Genomic DNA, 18190 nt, shown 5'->3' with positions numbered 1-18190 from the left:
TTAAGGTGCGGGGTTTGGTGACCCATAAAGATTTTTGTGATCTTTGGGCATTTGGAGACCTTTTTTTTCATATTTGGTGGACTGGTGGGTGTGAGGTATCATAAGACTATGGTCAGTCTTTCTTTTGTCTGGCTTCCCCCCTGGGGAGGATGACTTTTTAATTCATTGTTTTTTGCTGTCAATCCTAAACCTGAGTGGTGGTAGGAAGTTCCAGGTGTGGTCCAATGGCCTAATCTCATACCGTGCTGGGTTCATGCTGAAGGACAGAAGTTACGATGCAGCAACACCAGGCATTCCTCTGTTCTTCTTTTAAAAACAAGAATTACTGATTTCTCTCTCATTTGAAACAATGGAAGAGAAATAAACTATGCCAGCACCAGGACTGGCACATTTACCTCCCCAGTTCTGGGGAACTGGGAAGGCTATGTATCCTTTGGATTAGTGCCTTTTCTATTCCACCACAACACATAGCCCGTTTGTTCCCAGAATTCTCCAAAGGTTTCTGCAGCGGCTGGAAAGGACCATTTACCCTCAGATAAGACCACCATTGCCCTCCCTAGGTGGCGAACATAAGTCTGTAAAAATAGAAGAAGAAGAAGAAGAAGAAGAAGAAGAAGAAGAAGAATGGGGATGGTGACCTCAATAATTACTACTAATAAAATAAAAACTAGAATAATCTTACTGAGTAACAAAAGAAAGTCAGTGAAATAAGAAAATGTTTATAGCAAATGTTTAAAACTTCTTATAGCAACTGGCATGTTAGTAACTAAATACAGGAAGACAGGCAAGGTTCCGCCTATAGAGGAATGGTAACAGAAACTTTGGTTGTTTTGATAATAAGATTTCAGCAATCATTTATTTCTGTTGCAGTCATTTAAGTGCAGTTCAATCATTTGTTTAAGAGCAGAATCTACTGAAAAGCCAGACCCTCTTACAATTGTGCAAGTTGTACAATTGTACAAATGATCGATGCTTGGCTTGATTTTAATTGCTCTATATCATTCTTTTGATATATTTGGAAAACGCTTGTAAGTAGGAAGTTACAAGGCTAGCAATGAAATACTATAGATGCCTATTCAGAAGTATGTCATGGAGTTGTCATGGAGTTGTCTAAGTACCTTCCCCCTCAAAGTCTCCCCTGGTACATACAGCGCCCCCTTATAGTACAGTAGTCCTTCCTTTTCCTCAAACCCTCCATTGACTTCCTTTCCGTCTCTGAGTTCCCTGATTTTTGTCTGAGCAAACTCATCGTCTCTGATGAGCCCTGCCAGTTCTCGTTTCCCAACCAACGCTCCCCCCCACACCCACCGGTCCTCGGGGAACAAGAGCCTGGTCTCTGGTGGCCCCTCTCCTTCCATGTACTCCGGTTTCCGAGAGAGAGCATCTGCCCTTACGTTTTCCTCTCCCGGCACGTATCGGATCTCGAAGCAAAACTTGGCGAACTCCTGAGACCATCTGATCTATCTCTGGTTGAGCACTCGCGCGGTCCGCCAGTATTCCAAGTTTATGAACTTTATGAACTTCCTGTAGAAGTTGCTGAAGCCTAGGAACCTCTGCACATCCTTTCTGTTTTGGGGGGCTTTCCATTCCAGCACTGCCTTCACCTTGCCCGGATAAATGGCTAGTCCTTTGTCTGACAACCTGTACCCCAGGAACCCGACCTCCCTGGCATGGAATTGGCATTTTTCCAGCTTGACCCACAACTGATGCTTCTTCAATCTCTGTAGCACCTCCGTGACGTCTCTGACGTGTTGCTTTTCATTGTCCGAATAGATTAAGACGTCATCCAGAAAGGCTACGCAATTCTTGTACAGCAGGGGCCCCAACACATGGTGCATGAAGGCTTGAAAGCAGGCGGACCCCGATTGTAATCCAAATGGCATAACTAAGTACTCAAAAGCCCCCAGGGGGGTGAACATGGTCGTTTTCCATTCGTCCCCCTCCCTTATCCTAATCAGATTGTATGCTCCCCTGAGGTCCAGCTTGGTAAAAAATCTTCCCCTGCTTCACACGTGTCAAAATATCGTCAATCCTGGGCATTGGGAAAGTCACGGGTTCTGACACCAGGTTTAGGGCCCTGTAATCCACGACCAATCTGGGCTAATTAGTCTCTTTTTTGTCCACAAAGAACACTGGACTGCCCCCCACCGCCTTTGATTCCCTTATGAAACCTCTCTTCAGGTTCTTGTCGATAAACTGCCGCAACTCCTGCATCTCCCGATCGGACATGGCATACAGCTTACCCACCGGTAACTGAGCCCCTGGAAGCAGGTTGATTTGGCAGTCAAATGGCCTGTGGGGGGCAGTCTGTCTGCCTCCCTCTCGCTGAAGACCTCCTTCAAATCAGCATATTGTGTTGGCACCTCCCTCTTTTGCTCCAGGGCCACCCTGGCCACAGTGCTTCTTGGTTCCTTCCCTCCCAGACAGTGTTCTAAGCAGTAAGCTGACCCAAAGGTGACCGACCGCTGATGCCATGACACCACAGGGTCATGTATTGCCAGCCAGCTCATACCCAGTATTATCGGGGGTCCTGCCAGCGTGGCCACGTGAAAGGCAATGGTCTCTGTGTGTCTGGAGACACTCATTCGCATTGGCTGTGTCTGTTGTGTCACTTCCTGTCAGGGAACTGACATCGGAGCTAGAGGCGGAGGGAAGGCTCTCAAATGATGCTGGAGAAGGGCCCAGCAGGGAGAGAGGCAGCTCAGCAGATGGGGAAGCAATTCAGCGCAACACCAGGAATAAAGAGGGGCAGATGGGGGAATCGGCGAGAGGGCTCCCAGACTCTTCACCGGACACCAGCGGGGAGAGCACGGGTCCTCCGCTACCCACGCCCTCCCTGTGCAGAAGACTTCCGCGCAGAGAGAGTAGGAGAGACTGGGTGTCAAACAACTTTTATGTTGGAAAAGGTTTAAGAAACGCCCACTGACGGATTCTGCTAGCGACTGAGGCAACCACGAAGTGAAGGGCTGTCCAGACTGAAAGGTTTAACAAGGCAACAAAGCCAGGAGAGGCGGCAACTTACGCACGAGCAATCCATACTCTTTACACTTCCCCTCCCAGTAGTTCCCTGCCATCGATGGTGTTCACCTGCAAGGGAAAATCTAGTGGTAACAGGTGGAGCTGGTGCTCCAGAGCGAAGTCTCTGCTGAAGAAATTACACGAGCTGCCAGAATCTAGCAGCCCCTCCACTTTGACTGGGTGCCCATTTGGGAGTTCTAGCACCACCTCTATGGCTATAGCTGCCTTGGAGGGGTCAGGCTGGGGCACTTCTATTGGTTGCTGGCCTGGCTGCTGCCCCTGCTGGTTGGCAGCCAGGCGTTGTCGTTTCCCTGCACCTGCTCTTCCTCCCCCTTATCGTCGTGGCCTGCAGCCCCCATCATGCCTTGCCAGGCTTTTTGTTGGGGGCAGACCTTTGCAAAATGTCCTGGCCTCTGACAGAGGAAACAGTTCTTGGTAGTTTTCCACTCCTTTTTCCGACTTTCCCCAGCGTTTGAAACTTTGCGCGCGCGCGCTCCATCAATTTCCATCGGCTCCACCGTCTGGGAAGGCTCCCTCGGCATCTCCGGAATGCGGTTGTCATGGAAACGTTCCGCCCTTATCTCCCATTTTTCCTGAGCCCGCGCTTCCTGGCGTACATCAATCGCAAGCACAGCCTTTGTGAGTTCATCCATCGACCACGGGCGGGGCGCTCGGGACAACTCGTCTTTCACTCCAGGGGCCAGACCCGCTTCAAACAACATTTGTACTGGTTCAGAGTCCAGATTCCACCCAAGCTTGTGGACTAACATCGCAAAACGCGACCAGTAGTTTCTGACAGTCAGGCTCCCCTGCTTGCACCCCATCAGCTCCCTCCGTGTCACGCTTTGCTCAATCTCACTGGAGAACATCGCGTCCATCGAGAGGTAGAATTTCTTAAGATCTTTCAAAGCGTCATTCCCCGATGCCATCAAGGGCCTGATCCATTCGCGCGCCCCATCCTGCAGATGTCCAATAATGTAAGCCACCCTTTCCCTGTCATCCGCAAAGTCGTTTTTCTGCAACTCCAAAGCGTACTGGATTTCAGTCCGGAAGGCATTGTAGTCTTGGGGCGTTCCACCAAACTTGTGTACCAGCCCAGGGACCTTCCTCCCAATCAGGGTGGCTCTAACCTGTGCATCCTGAGCCCGTCTCTCCTCCAGCTGCACAGACAGGGTAGCGACATGCGCCTCCAGGTCTCGGTTCCTCTAGACCAGACCTCGCACCATGGCTTCTTGCTCTGTCCCTCTGGCCGGCTCTGTTTGGCTCATCGTGCTGCCTCTCTGGTGCTGCGCACAAGCAACGTCAGGGACTGATGGATTGCTGTAATGGTTCTAGGGGTTGCTCGTGTGTAAGCCGGTGCAAACACCTGGCTGGATTGCCTGAGTGAACCTTTTCTGTCCGCACAGCCACTCACCCGTGGCTGTCTCAATCGCTGGCAGAATCCGTCAGTGGGCATTTCTTAAACTTCTTCCAGCAAAGAAGCTCTTTGACGCCTAGTCTCCGCCTACTCTCTCTGCGCGGAAGCCTTCTGCGCAAGGAGTACATAGGCAGCGGAGGACCTCTACTCTCCCCGCTGGTCCCCGGCAAGGAGTCATGGGACCGCCTCGCCGCTTCCCCCATCTGCCCCCCTTCTCCACTGGTGCTACGCTGATTCTCTTCCCCAGAAGATGGGCTGCCTATCCCAATCCCTGGACGCTCTCTGGAATCCCTCTGGATTTTGCTCTCTCCCTCCGGCACTGATGGCAGTTCCCTGACACACATCTTGTCAAGTATCTTGTTCTCTCAGTGGCCAAGTAGATGCCTCTGGAATTTGACAAGGAGAACCTGAGTAAAACAGAACTGCTCCCACTTGATTCCAAGCAACTAGTATTCCACAGCATACTGGCTCTGATACTGGAGGTTGTACATTAGCCTCATCCTCCATGAATTTGCCTAATCCCCCTTTTAAATCCATCCAGCTTGGTGACCATCCGCTACATATTACAGAAGGAATTTCCTTGGATTATGTGCTGCGTGAATAATTTTTTGTCTTGAGTCTTCCAAAATTCAGCTTCATTGGCTGGTCCTGACCACACATAATTTTATACACATCTATCATGCCCCCTTAATTCACAGCTTTTCCTAAACTAAAAAAGAAGAAGAAAGCCCCTAGTAGATGATTTTCTCCAGCCCCTTGATTATTCTGGTTACCCATTTTTAAATTCCTTTTAGTCCAACAACTCCTCCTTAAGGTGAGGTGACCAGAAATATACATGGTATTTCAGGTGTGCTTGCACCATAGATTTATATAATGAAATGAGATATTCACAGCTTTATGGTGAACCCTTTTCCTAATTATCCTTAACATGGTATTTGCCTTTTTCCCCACAGCTGCCACACACTGGGTCAACATCATCATCTAGACACTAGCTATGACTCCAAGGTTTTATTATTTGACAGTCATTGCCAGCTCAGATCTCAGACTTTGCTAAAATGTGTGCTTAAACATTGATATTGCCTCTTACTTGCCTAAATAGAAGACAAATATATGGGTCGGTATGTAGGGAAGCAGGTGGCGCTGTGGGTTAAACCACTGAGCCTAGGACTTGCCGATCAGAAGGTCGACGGTTCAAATCCCCGTGACGGGGTGAGCTCCCGTTGCTTGGTCCCTGCTCCTGCCAACCTAGCAGTTCAAAAGCACGTCAAAGTGCAAGTAGATAAATAGGTACCGCTCCGGCGGGAAGGTAAACGATATTTCCGTGCACTGCTCTGGTTCGCTAGAAGCAGCTTAGTCATGCTGGTCACATGACCTGGAAGCTGTCTGTGGATAAACGTCGGCTCCCTCGGCCAATAAAGTGAGATGAGCGCCACAACCCCAGAGTCGGTCACGACTGGACCTAATGGTCAGGGGTCCCTTTACCTTTATGTAGAAACCTCTGACTCTTGTGTGACTGAATTGTAGCTTACTATACATAGATTAGAGCCAAATCTCTGACCCTCCCCATTTCCCCCTTTTTAATACCCACTAATAGCATTTTGCCCCTAGTGGGCTGTCCACGAGATATTTTGGTCCCTGAACTGAAAATGATCCCCACCGGGGGTGCATTTTATATTAGTCCTTGTGAGTTGCTGCTTTGTGGTTGTGTGCCTTTAATGAATAAAAGCAGTGCTTTATTCTAAAAAAAATGTTTAGGGGTACTCTCATTTTCCTACTCGTATTGAAATACTGCCCCTCAATGAGGCCAAACTTAGATTCACAAAATATTTAGGGGTATGCATACCCCTGCATCCCCCAGGAAAAAAACCTGAATAAAAGTGTACAAATGAATTAATAAGTAGTTGAGTTCAAAACTGAGGCTAATCCTCATGGAAGAGGTGGGGTTTGGAGGAGTGGTCTGAAAGGAGCTTGCATTGCAGGAAGATTGTGTTGAATATATTGCAAACTTCAGCACTGTAGAGCTACTGAATGAGTCTATTACAACGACATAAAATATTTAAGTCTAATGTTGTAATTTCGGTTGCTATTACTTGGTTCCATATGCTGGAACATACATTGTTATTTTATTTTCCAGTTTTAGTGTTTCCCTTTTCAAATTCTTTCTCTTTCTTAATAGACTGGAAATGAAACTGATTAGTTGCCTCAGTGAATCTATTATTTCCTTTGGCATGCTTCTTTTAAATGTTAGCTCATCATATTGTGTGTGTGTGTGTGTGTGTGTGTGTGTTCTCTCTCTCTCTCTCTCTCTCTCTCTCTCTCTCTCTCTCTCTCACACACACACACACACACACACACTTTACATAATGTGCTTCCAGCAGTAAAGGCCAAATCCTGTAAAAATAAAAAGGTGCAGAGAAATATAGCATGCCTGGGCAGCAGAATAGGGGACTATACTACAAAGTTCTTTTGCAGGTTTTATTTAGCAAAAAAACAAACAGGAAAGAAACCTAGGAAAGAAAGGAAAAACAGAGCAATTGAAATTTTCCAGTCACTTAAATTCTGTAATGGATCCTTATCTAGTATATATTACATATGCCATTGCCTGCTAATTCACTCATCATTTCTACAAGGGGATATATATATAAATAAAATGATGTTGTTATTTAGTTATATTATTTAATTAGAGGCAGCATTACTCCAACAGGCAGGAGCAGTTTATTACTAGCATGACATAACCAAATACAAAATAATAAATTTCTGGAGGGGAAAATATATATGCACCAGGAAAATCTAATGGGATGAAGAAGGGAGGGGCTGACTTATGGAGGATTCTTCAAAAGTGCCTATCTCGCCCTTTTGAGCTGTGAAAACTCTGGAGGCAGATGAATTATAAAATCACAGCAGAAAGTTCCCAGGGAGACCACAGCAGGGGGTATATTCTTCTCTGGGGAGAACTTTGATTCTGAATGTTAATATATTTAAACTAGTTGTGAACTAAATTGTTTCAGATAATGCCACTGGTAATGACACATTTTCCATATTAACATGTGTGCCTTTTGTTTATAAATTTAACAACAGGCAGACATACCAGGCCCTAGGTGCTCTTCCAATACAGTTTAAGGTTGTAGCAAAGCATCCAGTGTTAACAGCATGCTTATCTGCGTAAGAAATGAACAGATGCTAATAAATAAAATTTACTCCAGCCACGTTAACAGATTCTTGATTTGCCACTTAAGGGAAGCTCTGCGTTTTGAACCGCATATGATTACGCCTCAGGTGTTACAATAGGTTATAGCCAACCATGTTCTACTCAGAGTAGACCCATTGAAATTAATGGACCATAGTTGGGTCTCATCTCTACCATGCATTTAAAGCAGTTTTAATAGCACTTAAATAATAATAATAACCGTGCTTTCCTCCAAAGAATCCTGGGAACTCCAGTTTGTTAAGACGATTTTTGAGATCCCTATTCTGCTCACAGAGCTACAATTCCCACAGTGATTTAACAACCAATCCCTCTTTCCAGAGAACTCTGAGAACTGTAGCTCTAGGTGGGGGGGGGGCAAAGGTTCTCATAACAACCCTCAGCACCCTTAACAAGTTACATTTCCCAGGATTCTTGTGAGGAAGCCATGACTTTTTAAAGTGATTTGACCATAAATGTATGGTACAGATGGGCATGTAGTGATGCCCTTTAATTTCAGTGGGTCTGCTATGAGTTGAACAAACACTGGGTTCAACCCTGTATCTCTGGCCTATTTTTGCATCTGTAGCAGGCCTCTTAAAATATGTTGGGTGATATCCTGCTAAGTCATACTTAGTGTAGACCAATTGAAATAAATATTCTTAAGTTGACTGCATCTCCTGCCTTCAGTGGGTCTGTGCTGATGATGATTAACATTGGATGTCACCCAATGTTTTGTTATGGATGTCATCTGCTTTCTATGCAGGGGGATCTAGCTCAGTATTGTCTATATTGATTAGTAGCAGCTCTTTAGAGTTTCAAACAGGAGATAAAAAGGAATTGAACTTGGGATCTTCTGCCTGCAGAGCAAATGCTCTATCACTGAACTACAGCTTATCCCCTGTTGGAAACCCTGGAGAGCCATTGCCTCTCATTGTGGATAATTCTAAGCTAGATGGCCCAATGGTCTGGTTTGATGTAAAGCAGCTACCTATGCTCTTATAATCCTGAAGAGCTAACAACCTCCTAATGTTTATGGATGCTGCTTACAGTATCACATTCTACCTGAAGTGTAGTTTTGCAGGGTTGTGGTGTTTCTATGTGTGGTTCATTTTAGCAATTACTGTGATTAAGAAAGGAGTTGGCTAGAGTTGGCATGCAGGTCCTCTGGGAAATTTCTCTCTGATCTGTCCAGTTCTCTGCTATGTGCTGTGTTGCTATTATGCATTCAAGGCCAAAGCACAGTTATCCACAGCACCATAAAAGCGCTATCCCCATCCCCATCATGCCCTCTCTTCCCACACCCTGCACCCTTCATTCCCTGAGCCAGTCTATCTACTTTTCACTTCTCATCAGTGCTATTTTTCTAGGAAAAAATGGTGCTGGAACTCACAATGAACACCTCCCTTGTTCTCTTATAATGGCAATGGCACCCATCTGAGAGGTGCAGGAACTGAGTTCTGGCAAGTTCTGGCTGGAAAAAAGCCCTGCTTCTCATCACAATGTGCACCTAATGGACCCTAGAAAGGTTCAGGCATAACTAGGAATGGGTGACTGTCAATTTCAGTTTTTCACATACCACTCCCAGTCTTAAATTCAGCTTTCCACATTTCCACATTAGTTGGTTGTTGCTTTTAAAAAGAGCCTCATGAAAATTCATCACTGGTTTTCTCCTAATATATACTTTGTATGCCATCACATTTTTTGCAAAGCACTTTCCACAATACAACACATTTCTGTACGTTATTTTCACTAATATATGCATATTATGCACACTTTGAATTTTTATATGGAACTAAAACTGAACTAAATTTCTTCCACTTTCTTATCAGATTGTCATCTGACATAAGGACCTCTTATTGCTCACACAAGTAATGTTAAAGTGACCACCAATGGTTCCAATGGTTCAGGCAGCATGAGCAAAATTACCTTTAAACTTAAAATGAAGACTTTTTAAAAACCATTTGCTCAGAGCCATCTTTTTGATGATAGTATAAATAACATGTTCCCTTTAGATGTCCTCTCCACTCCATAACTTCCATCAAGCTTGTCCATTGGCTGTGCTGTCTGGGGATGATGGAGTTGAAGTCTAAAACATCTGGAAAGCTAAGGAAGACTGTATAAAGATGCTTGGTTTCTTCTTTGCCACCTCTGACTTGGTTGTTTTCATTTGTCTGTAATTTTAATTTGCAGGAAAAAATACAGGATGATTGGGGGGGGGGGGAGGAAAGGAACCAAAACTTTTGCAGAAAAGAAAAGAAACCTAGCAAAAATGAGACATGAAGGCAACACAGGGGAAAAATGGATTTAAAATGGCACAGTACATGCTGATTTGTACTTGTGTACTGCCATGTGGACAGCAGGCCTTGATGTATGCTAATGTAATCAACAGCAAGGAAATGCTCACTTCTGCATCAACGGGCCATGTGGCAGAATTCATAAATCTGAAACAGTGCAAAATGATGCTTGCTTAGGTGCCTATTTACTGGACTTGATGATGCTTAATATTCAAGGAAAGTCCAGATTTCGCTCTGAAAACACACTGTGTGGAACCTCATGTTTCAAGGGAAGTTACTGACTTTTACATTCAGTCTTTAGAAAGTTTCACTTTCTTCAAAGGGGGCACCAAGACCTGTGAATACTCCTGTGGAACTAGAAAGGCTATAGCTCAGTAGTAGAGCATCTGTGTCGCATGCAGAAGGCACCATGTCATATTTTAGGCATCTGTAGTTAGGGCTTGGAAAGACCCCATCTGAAATCCCGGAGAGCCTCCAGCCAGAAATGAAATTACCAAACTTGATGCAGCCGTGGTCTGGTTCCATATAAAGCAGATTCCTATGTTGGAGTCCTCATTTTACCTTCAGGCATTCTACTCATGAGTAAAAGTGGCACGAAAGTGAGAAAAAGTGCACTAAGCTCTGCTCCCTTCTATCCCTTTCTGTGGGTTAGAGATGTAACTTCTGAAGTGGGAAGACTCCCTTGCTCACGAAAGCTCCCTGCAAATACAAAATTGTGACCTGATGTTGAATATCATGGAGGGAAGGTGTTGATGATGTATTGTCTGCCTGAATGAAACTAAGGGAATTATGAGTTTCTGAGAAATTTAAGAGCATATGGAGAACTCCAATCAGGTTGCCATTCTTTGTTGCCAGAGGTCCAAACTACACTTGATGTGAATCACATCACTTACAACTGAGTGACGAATTTTCCTGTAGAAAGAAACCAGCACAGGAACCTGAGCTGGATTAGGGACCTGGTGTGGTGTTTGAGGGGCTTTAGCCCTTTGCTGGCCACTGTGATCTAAATTGAATTTACCCTTGTCCACCCCTGCAATTTGCTTGGAACAGAAAGCTCCCATTAAATCGAGTGGGACCTTTTCTTCATTCCAACTGCCTACTCCAGACCAGGACTTCAGCTGGGGGAGAAAAGGAGAAAATGCCCTTGGGGGACTGAATTTATTTTCAGGACCCCCATAATCAGATTAATTTGCACTCATTGATTCTGCATTCACAAGTACTGGTGCCAGTTTGAAGCTTTGTTGCATATAGAGTTGAGCATAGGAAGCTGCCTTACTAAGGCAAACTGTTGATCCATCTAGATGACCTCAGAGTTTCAGACTGGGGACATTCCCAGCCCTACCTGGAGATGCTGGGAATTGAACCTGAGATGTTCTGCATGCAAAGCAGATGCTCTACCACTGAGCCACAGCCCTTCCTTCTACTGTAAAGACTGGTCTCTGACTGTAATCCATTTATATTTTAACATATTTTATATCTGTCTTTTTTATATTCGTTGTTATTGTTAGAGAAACCCATTCTTTTACTTTTCTAAGGCTGCAGTCACACAGCTGTTTATTCAATTCCCCCAATATTTCCATAACCATTCATTTTCTGCATTGTATTTGAGTTTTCACATCATGGGGAAAAGTCGCTTCTGGGAAACAATGGAAGATTCACCACAGAGAAAGAAAATACTGTACTTACTCGATGCAGTTTGTTCCCAGAAGAGCAATGGCCACCAACATGTGTGGTTTAGAAAGAGGATTAAATAAATTCATGGAAGATAAGGCTGTCAATGGCTCCATTCTACATTCATGGTTGGAGACAGTATGCCTTTAGGTGCTTCCCAAAAGAGGCATCTGATTGGTCTCTGTGATGACAGGATGCTGGACTAGATGGGACTTCAGCCTGGTCCAGCAGAGCTGCTCTTATGTCCTTATGCATGTACATAGGACAAGTTGGATAAAGGGCATTAAGGGCTAACTAACCTTCACTATGCTATCTGTCTCTTTGTTCCCAAAATGAAGACAAGAAAGCTGAAGAACTTCCAATGTTTTGAATCTTGCTTAAACTGTTTTCTGTGTCAAATGAAGTCTCATTCTCTAGGGACTGTCCTCAAGGGAAAATCTATTTCTTTTTTTTGTAAATACTTAAGGATATAGGGGCATGTTGATAGGTTGAATAATTATGTATATATGGATTCCCATAGTGAAGAGTCCCAAAGCATTTAATTTTGTTTACACTAAGTTCTTGCTGAAGGACTCTAGGGGAAAACTCTCAGAAAATGAAATTTCAGTGCAGGTTTCTGCAATTCAGATTTTAGAACAAGCATAAAAAGAACTGGTTTTGTGTTCATAGGTTTTTTGGTTATTCCCTTCTCTTTTCTTCTCAATAATTTTTATTTTATTTTAATAGGACTCATCAATAAGGAGCTTATCAGATGAATGGTCTCAATGGTCTCATCAGATCAATGGTCATGTGCTCTCATTGCCTGCCATTATTTGGGGACTTGGTATTGTATATTGTATGTAGGGCTGTATATTGCTGCAGTGCTATTTTTCTAGAAAAAGAGGTGCTGAAAATCACCATGAACACCTTCTTCATTAATGGCGTACAGCTGAGAGGTGCTCGACCTGAGTTCCTGTGAGTTCCCCCTGTAAAAAAGCCCTGGTTGTATGTGGTGGCTGGTTGGACAGTGATAACCAGAGCAACCATTACAGCAGCAACGGCAGCAGCAGCAGCAAGTAGGCAGGTAAGCAGGCATTGAGATGACACTTGGCAGTTCTGCATGTGGAAAGAGGCTAATGGCAGTGCCGAGTGAGTCAAAGGGGCTCTTATCCATCTCTCTCAAGGTCCAATAGCAGTGCATCCTATTTTGCCACTTGAGGCAAAATGGGAAATGCAACCCTGCCCTTCTGTTGCCACCACCACCACACCTGCTCCTGCCACCTGCAACACTAGTTCTGCGACTGCCACCACCAGCACTGCCTGCCCTGCAGTGGCAATATCCACAAGATCTCCCTTTGTTGTTGTTTAGTCATTTTGTCGTGTCCGACTCCTCGTGACCCCATGGACCAGAGCACTCCAGGCACTCCTGTCTTCCACTGCCTCCCGCAGTTTGGTCAAACTCATGCTGGTAGCTTCGAAAACACTGTCCAATCATCTCGTCCTCTGCCGCCCCCTTCTCCTTGTGCCCTCCATCTTTCCCAACATCAGGGTATTTTCCAGGGAGTCTTCTCTTCTCATTAGGTGGCCAAAGTATTGGAGCCTCAGCTTCACGATCTGTCCTTCCAGTGAGCACTCAGGGCTGATATCCTTAAGAATGGATAGGTTTGATCTTCTTGCAGTCCATGGGACTCTCAAGAGTATCCTCCAGCACCATAATTCAAAAGCATCAATTCTTCGGCGATCAGCCTTCTTTATGGTCCAGCTCTCACTTCCATAGATCTCCCATTATTTGGGATTAAATCATGGCAGAAGTCACTGAGATCTTGCCTGAAATTGGTGCTGCTTTTCCACCACTGGTGGAGGTGGGGGGGGCAAGCAGGGGAAAGAGGTGTCCACAGAAGTGTCACCTCAAGGGCTTTCACACTTGAGGTGGTGGCCTCCAGTGGCTACGGTGGGCCTGCTAAGATCCATGACCTAAGGGGTTCATATTAGTTAATGTGTGAGCTGGCCTTGCACAAAACCTTCTCCAGGCAAAATACAAGGTTCTGCTATGGCCACGTTTAGGACACCCATTGCTCAATCAGCTCATAGTTCTTTTTAATTTTTGAAAAGTTAAGGGGGCGATTCACTTAAATTTGTGAGTCAGACTTTACATATATCATGGTTTGCTGAACTGGTAATGAATGGATCTATGAGTAATTGATGTTTGAGTTAACAATTATGCCACGCAGGATGCCTTGAATATTTGATAACCATTCATTGGAAGATGATTCTAGGCTTTTGATGTCTCTCTCTTTCTTTTCTTTTCTTTTTAACTGTGGCCACCCTGTGTGCTGAGACTCCTATGGGCATACTCAAGATCACGTAATGTAGTTGATCTAATGCAGATGTTAGAAGCTACTTTTCATGCAATAGTAGTTCGAGACCAAGTTCATACAAACAGTGGATTTCTAGGGCTGAAGAATTTTAAACGATGTTGGACAGGATGGGGTGGGGAAGAGAAGGAACACATGTTTGAGTGTTCACATACATATATGGGGAGTTATATATTGAGTGTTCAATGTGCTTAACAGCCAGGCATTGTGCACATCCACCAAGCCTCATGGAGAATGCGTATATATTCTGTCAATGAGGAGGGAACTGTGCATATGTCTCCGTCAATATACATAATCTCCAACAGGCCTTGGTTAATGTAGATATCTCCAGAGCATTGTATACATTCTTCAACCATTCTGCATAATCTCAATAAGATTTTGAGGAATGTGCAACATGAAATTATTTTTGTGTAGTGTTTTATTGATTTGCAAATCTGCACTGGCTCATCAGTACCACTAAGAAAGAAAGAAAGAAAGAAAGAAAGAAAATATTGATATCACATTGTGTATACAGTGGTACCTCGGGTTACATCCGCTTCAGGTTACATCCGCTTCAGGTTACAGACCCAGAAATAGTGCTTCAGGTTAAGAACTTTGCTTCAGGATGAGAACAGAAATCGTGCTCCGGTGGCGCGGCAGCAGCAGCGGGAGGCCCCATTAGCTAAAGTGGTGCTTCAGGTTAAGAACAGTTTTAGGTTAAGTACAGACCTCCAGAACGAATTAAGTACTTAACCCGAGGTACCACTGTAGTTAACTTAAGCATGGTTTCTTGTGACCTGAGTGATTATAGACAAATTGGGTATTATCACAGCAAAAAATATGCATTTAAATATACACTTTAAGAGAATATGCACATTTGAAATACAGCTTCAAGAGTGTGTGTGTGTGTATATATATATATATATATATATATATATATATATATGGAACGGAATGGGATTATGGATAAAAACATGTGAAAGTGACACAGTCTAGAAACAGGCAGATCCATGCATCCACCCCAGTTCATAAGAACTGTGTATGCACAAAGTTTGGAAATGAAAAAATAGAACAATAAAGAATTACTAAAATATCAATTCCACTTCAGAATATGGAATGCCAAAATCCAGGTCAAAATTCTGATGTGGAGAATTGTGGAAGCACCCTTAACCATATGACTGACCATTGCTAAGACTTTCTTGGCTGATGTAAATTTTTCCCTTCACTTGTGTCCTTTGCGAGAAGATAGCCAAGTTTTTAGTACAGTGGCTTGACTGGCTGTTGCCTTGGTAACACAGCACCAGCAAAATATGTCCCCTGTCCACAGAGAGAAAATGTGGAACAGATATAGATACAGATATAGATATAGAAACAAATTAGTCCTTAAAGGTATCCTCAACTTGAAACCCATCAGGTTGCCTTTTAATAGCTGGGCTTGAGGAACAATAGAATGTGAGACATGTTTTACATATGCTGCTTTATAAGGATATTCTTGAAGGTTTGATACAGAAACTTTGGTTCAATAGTAAACATTATTTGCTATGTGCTCTTGTTTCTCATTTTAGAACAAAACACTTCTCCATTGGCTGTTGCTGTTTCTGGATGCTATTGACCTACTCCATCCTTCCATTTCCTTATACATTTCCATTTTTGCTAGCTAGAAGGCCAGATTTTAATGCATCTTTTAGTCTGTGGCTATTTTACCAAAGGGATTCAACTGCGTAATTAAAGTAGATTGGTCACTCTTGTGCAACTACAAGGGGAGGCAATCAGGAATGGGACCACAACGACACATGGGCAGTGAGGCTTAACTCTTCCCCATCAGTGCCACAGTCCCAATGTCCATTTATGAACTTAGCTTAGGAATTTTTAAGAACATAATGAGAGCCCCCTGGGTCATGCCACTGGCCCATCTAGTCCAGCACTTCCCCCCCACAGTGATTAACCAGATGCCCATGGGAAACCTGCAGACAGAATCTGGGAGCAGCATTACTCTTCCTATTTATGTTCCTAGCAACTGGTATTCAGAGGCATTCTGCCTCTGCCTGGCAGAACATAGCTATCATGGCTAGCAGCCACTTATAGCCTCATCCTCCATGAAGGATTCCAAGTTGGCAGCCATCACTACCTCTTAGGGGACCAAATTCCATATTTTATGTGTTGTGTGAAGAAATACTTTCTTTTGCCTTTCTTGAATCTGCCAAAATTTAAAGGTCCGTATAGTAAAAGCTATGGTTTTCCCAGTAGTGATGTATGGAAGTGAGAGCTGGACCATAAAGAAGGCTGATCACTGAAGAAATGATGCTTTTGAATTATGGTGCTGGAGGAGACTCTTGAGAGTCCCATGGACTGCAAGAAGATCAAACCTCTCCATTCTTAAGGAAATCAGCCCTGAGTGCTCACTGGAAGGACAGATCATTAAGCTGAGGCTCCAGTACTTTGGCCACCTCATGAGAAGAGAAGACTCCCTGGAAAAGACCCTGATGTTTTGAAAAATGGGGGCACAAGGAGAAGGGGACGACAGAGGACGAGATGGTTGGATAGTGTTCTCGAAGCTACCAGCATGAGTTTGACCAAACTGCTGGAGGCAGTGGAAGACAGGAGTGCCTGGCGTGCTCTGGTCCAATGGGGTCACAAAGAGTCGGACACAACTAAATGGCTAAACAACAACAACAACAACAGATGGCCTTGAGTTCTTGTATTATGAGAGAGGGACAGTTAGCTCAGTTGGTTTGAGTGTAGATAATGCCAAGGATGAAGAATTGATCCCTATATGGGTCACCTTCATATTCCTACATTGCAGGAGGTTGGACTAGAAGACCCTCGGGGTTCCTTCCAATGCTACAATTCTATGATTCCAGGGAGGAATTCTTTTCTCTTTTCAGTTTCTTCAGACCATTCTGAATTGTGTGTGCCTCTGTCTGTTCTCACTCATCTTTTCTCTAAACTGAAATGCCCCAAATATTTTTCTAGATAACTTTTGCTCTAGAAAACTTTTATCAGGATCAAGTGGAGGTGGAAGAAAAGGTTAAGCTTGCTTTTAACATGCTATGGTCCAATCCACTTTGCAGCTGCTGTTTTAATTTAAATACACATTGCATGCAACCACACATTTAACTCTAGTTTGGCCCTGACACTCCTAGCTAAGATACAGGGGAAGCGCTTGAATGCTTCCCTGATTTTTAATATTTTTTAAAAAACTGAAAAGCAGCCAGGGAAGGCTGCCAGTTTCTGCACAGGGACAGCTGTGGGAAGGGGTTTCCACACCATTTCCGTCTTACTGTTGTCTGCTCAAAAGCAGCCACCTACATAGCTTTGACACTTATGGGGGCAGAGGGAGAGCAGATATGGATCAGTAGTGCTGCAATCAGGCAACTTTAGACTCTTGCAGCACAATCCAAACTCAAGAGCCAGGAGGAAGAGGTAGCTTTGGTGGCTCTTTTTTTTTAATGTTCACATCCACCTTTAATTGACAATAAGGACATGAACTGTGGAGGAAGAGTAACAGTGGAACAAAAATATGTTTCTACTGGTCTTTTAACTCCTTCAGTCTTCTGATGGCAGATTTCACCATCCCCGCTGAAGTGGTATTGTATGTCCAGGCACCACCAGCTACTGTTTTCATACAAGAGCCACAGTGCCAGATACCCACAGCTTTCCTTTTGGTTTTGCCACAGAAGGAGCAAGTATATTTACCATGCTGGCTAATTTTAATCTTCTTCACCATTTTTCTCAGGGAAGCTCCCTATAAGGTACCACATTTACCCACAATCTCAATCTTCTTGGTTCGTATGGCCATCTTGTTACTGCCGCAAGGAGAGAGCACTTCGGTGGCTCTTGAGTTTTCCTGGTAGAGCCAGGGCTCAGATGGGGGTAAAGGTAAAGGGACCCCTGACCATTAGGTCCAGTTGTGGCCGACTCTGGGGTTGCAGTGCTCATCTCGCTTTATTGGCCAAGAGAGCCAGCGTACAGCTTCCGGGTCATGTGGCCAGCATGACTAATCCACTTCTGGCGAACCAGAGCAGCACACGGAAATGCCGTTACTTTCCCACTGGAGTGGTACCTATTTATCTACTTGCACTTTGACGTGCTTTTGAATTGCTAGGTTGGCAGGAGCAGGGACCGAGCAACGGGAGCTCACCCCGTCACGGGGATTCAAACCGCCAACCTTCTAATCAGCAAGTCCTAGGCTCTGTGGTTTAATCCACAGTGCCACCCGCGTCCACAGATGTCTGTAGCCCAGCTTAATGGGTCAATTGTCTTGATTTGG

The 18190-nt window shown here is 44.4% G+C and overlaps 1 pseudogene across 1 annotated transcript; it reads right to left on the bottom strand.

Annotated features, from left to right (window-relative positions):
• Window positions 1-17359: 17359 nt before the first annotated feature.
• LOC308468158 (large ribosomal subunit protein eL43 pseudogene) lies at window positions 17360-17719 on the bottom strand (annotated as a pseudogene). Its single transcript has one exon. The product of its transcript is annotated as a large ribosomal subunit protein eL43 pseudogene (transcript).
• Window positions 17720-18190: the final 471 nt, after the last annotated feature.

The sequence above is a fragment of the Podarcis pityusensis genome (genome assembly GCF_964106645.2).
Source record: "Podarcis pityusensis genome assembly, chromosome: Z".
Lineage (NCBI taxonomy): Eukaryota > Metazoa > Chordata > Lepidosauria > Squamata > Lacertidae > Podarcis > Podarcis pityusensis.
The sequence above is the reverse complement of the archived record's forward strand: the minus strand, read 5'-3'. Positions and strand labels throughout refer to the sequence as shown.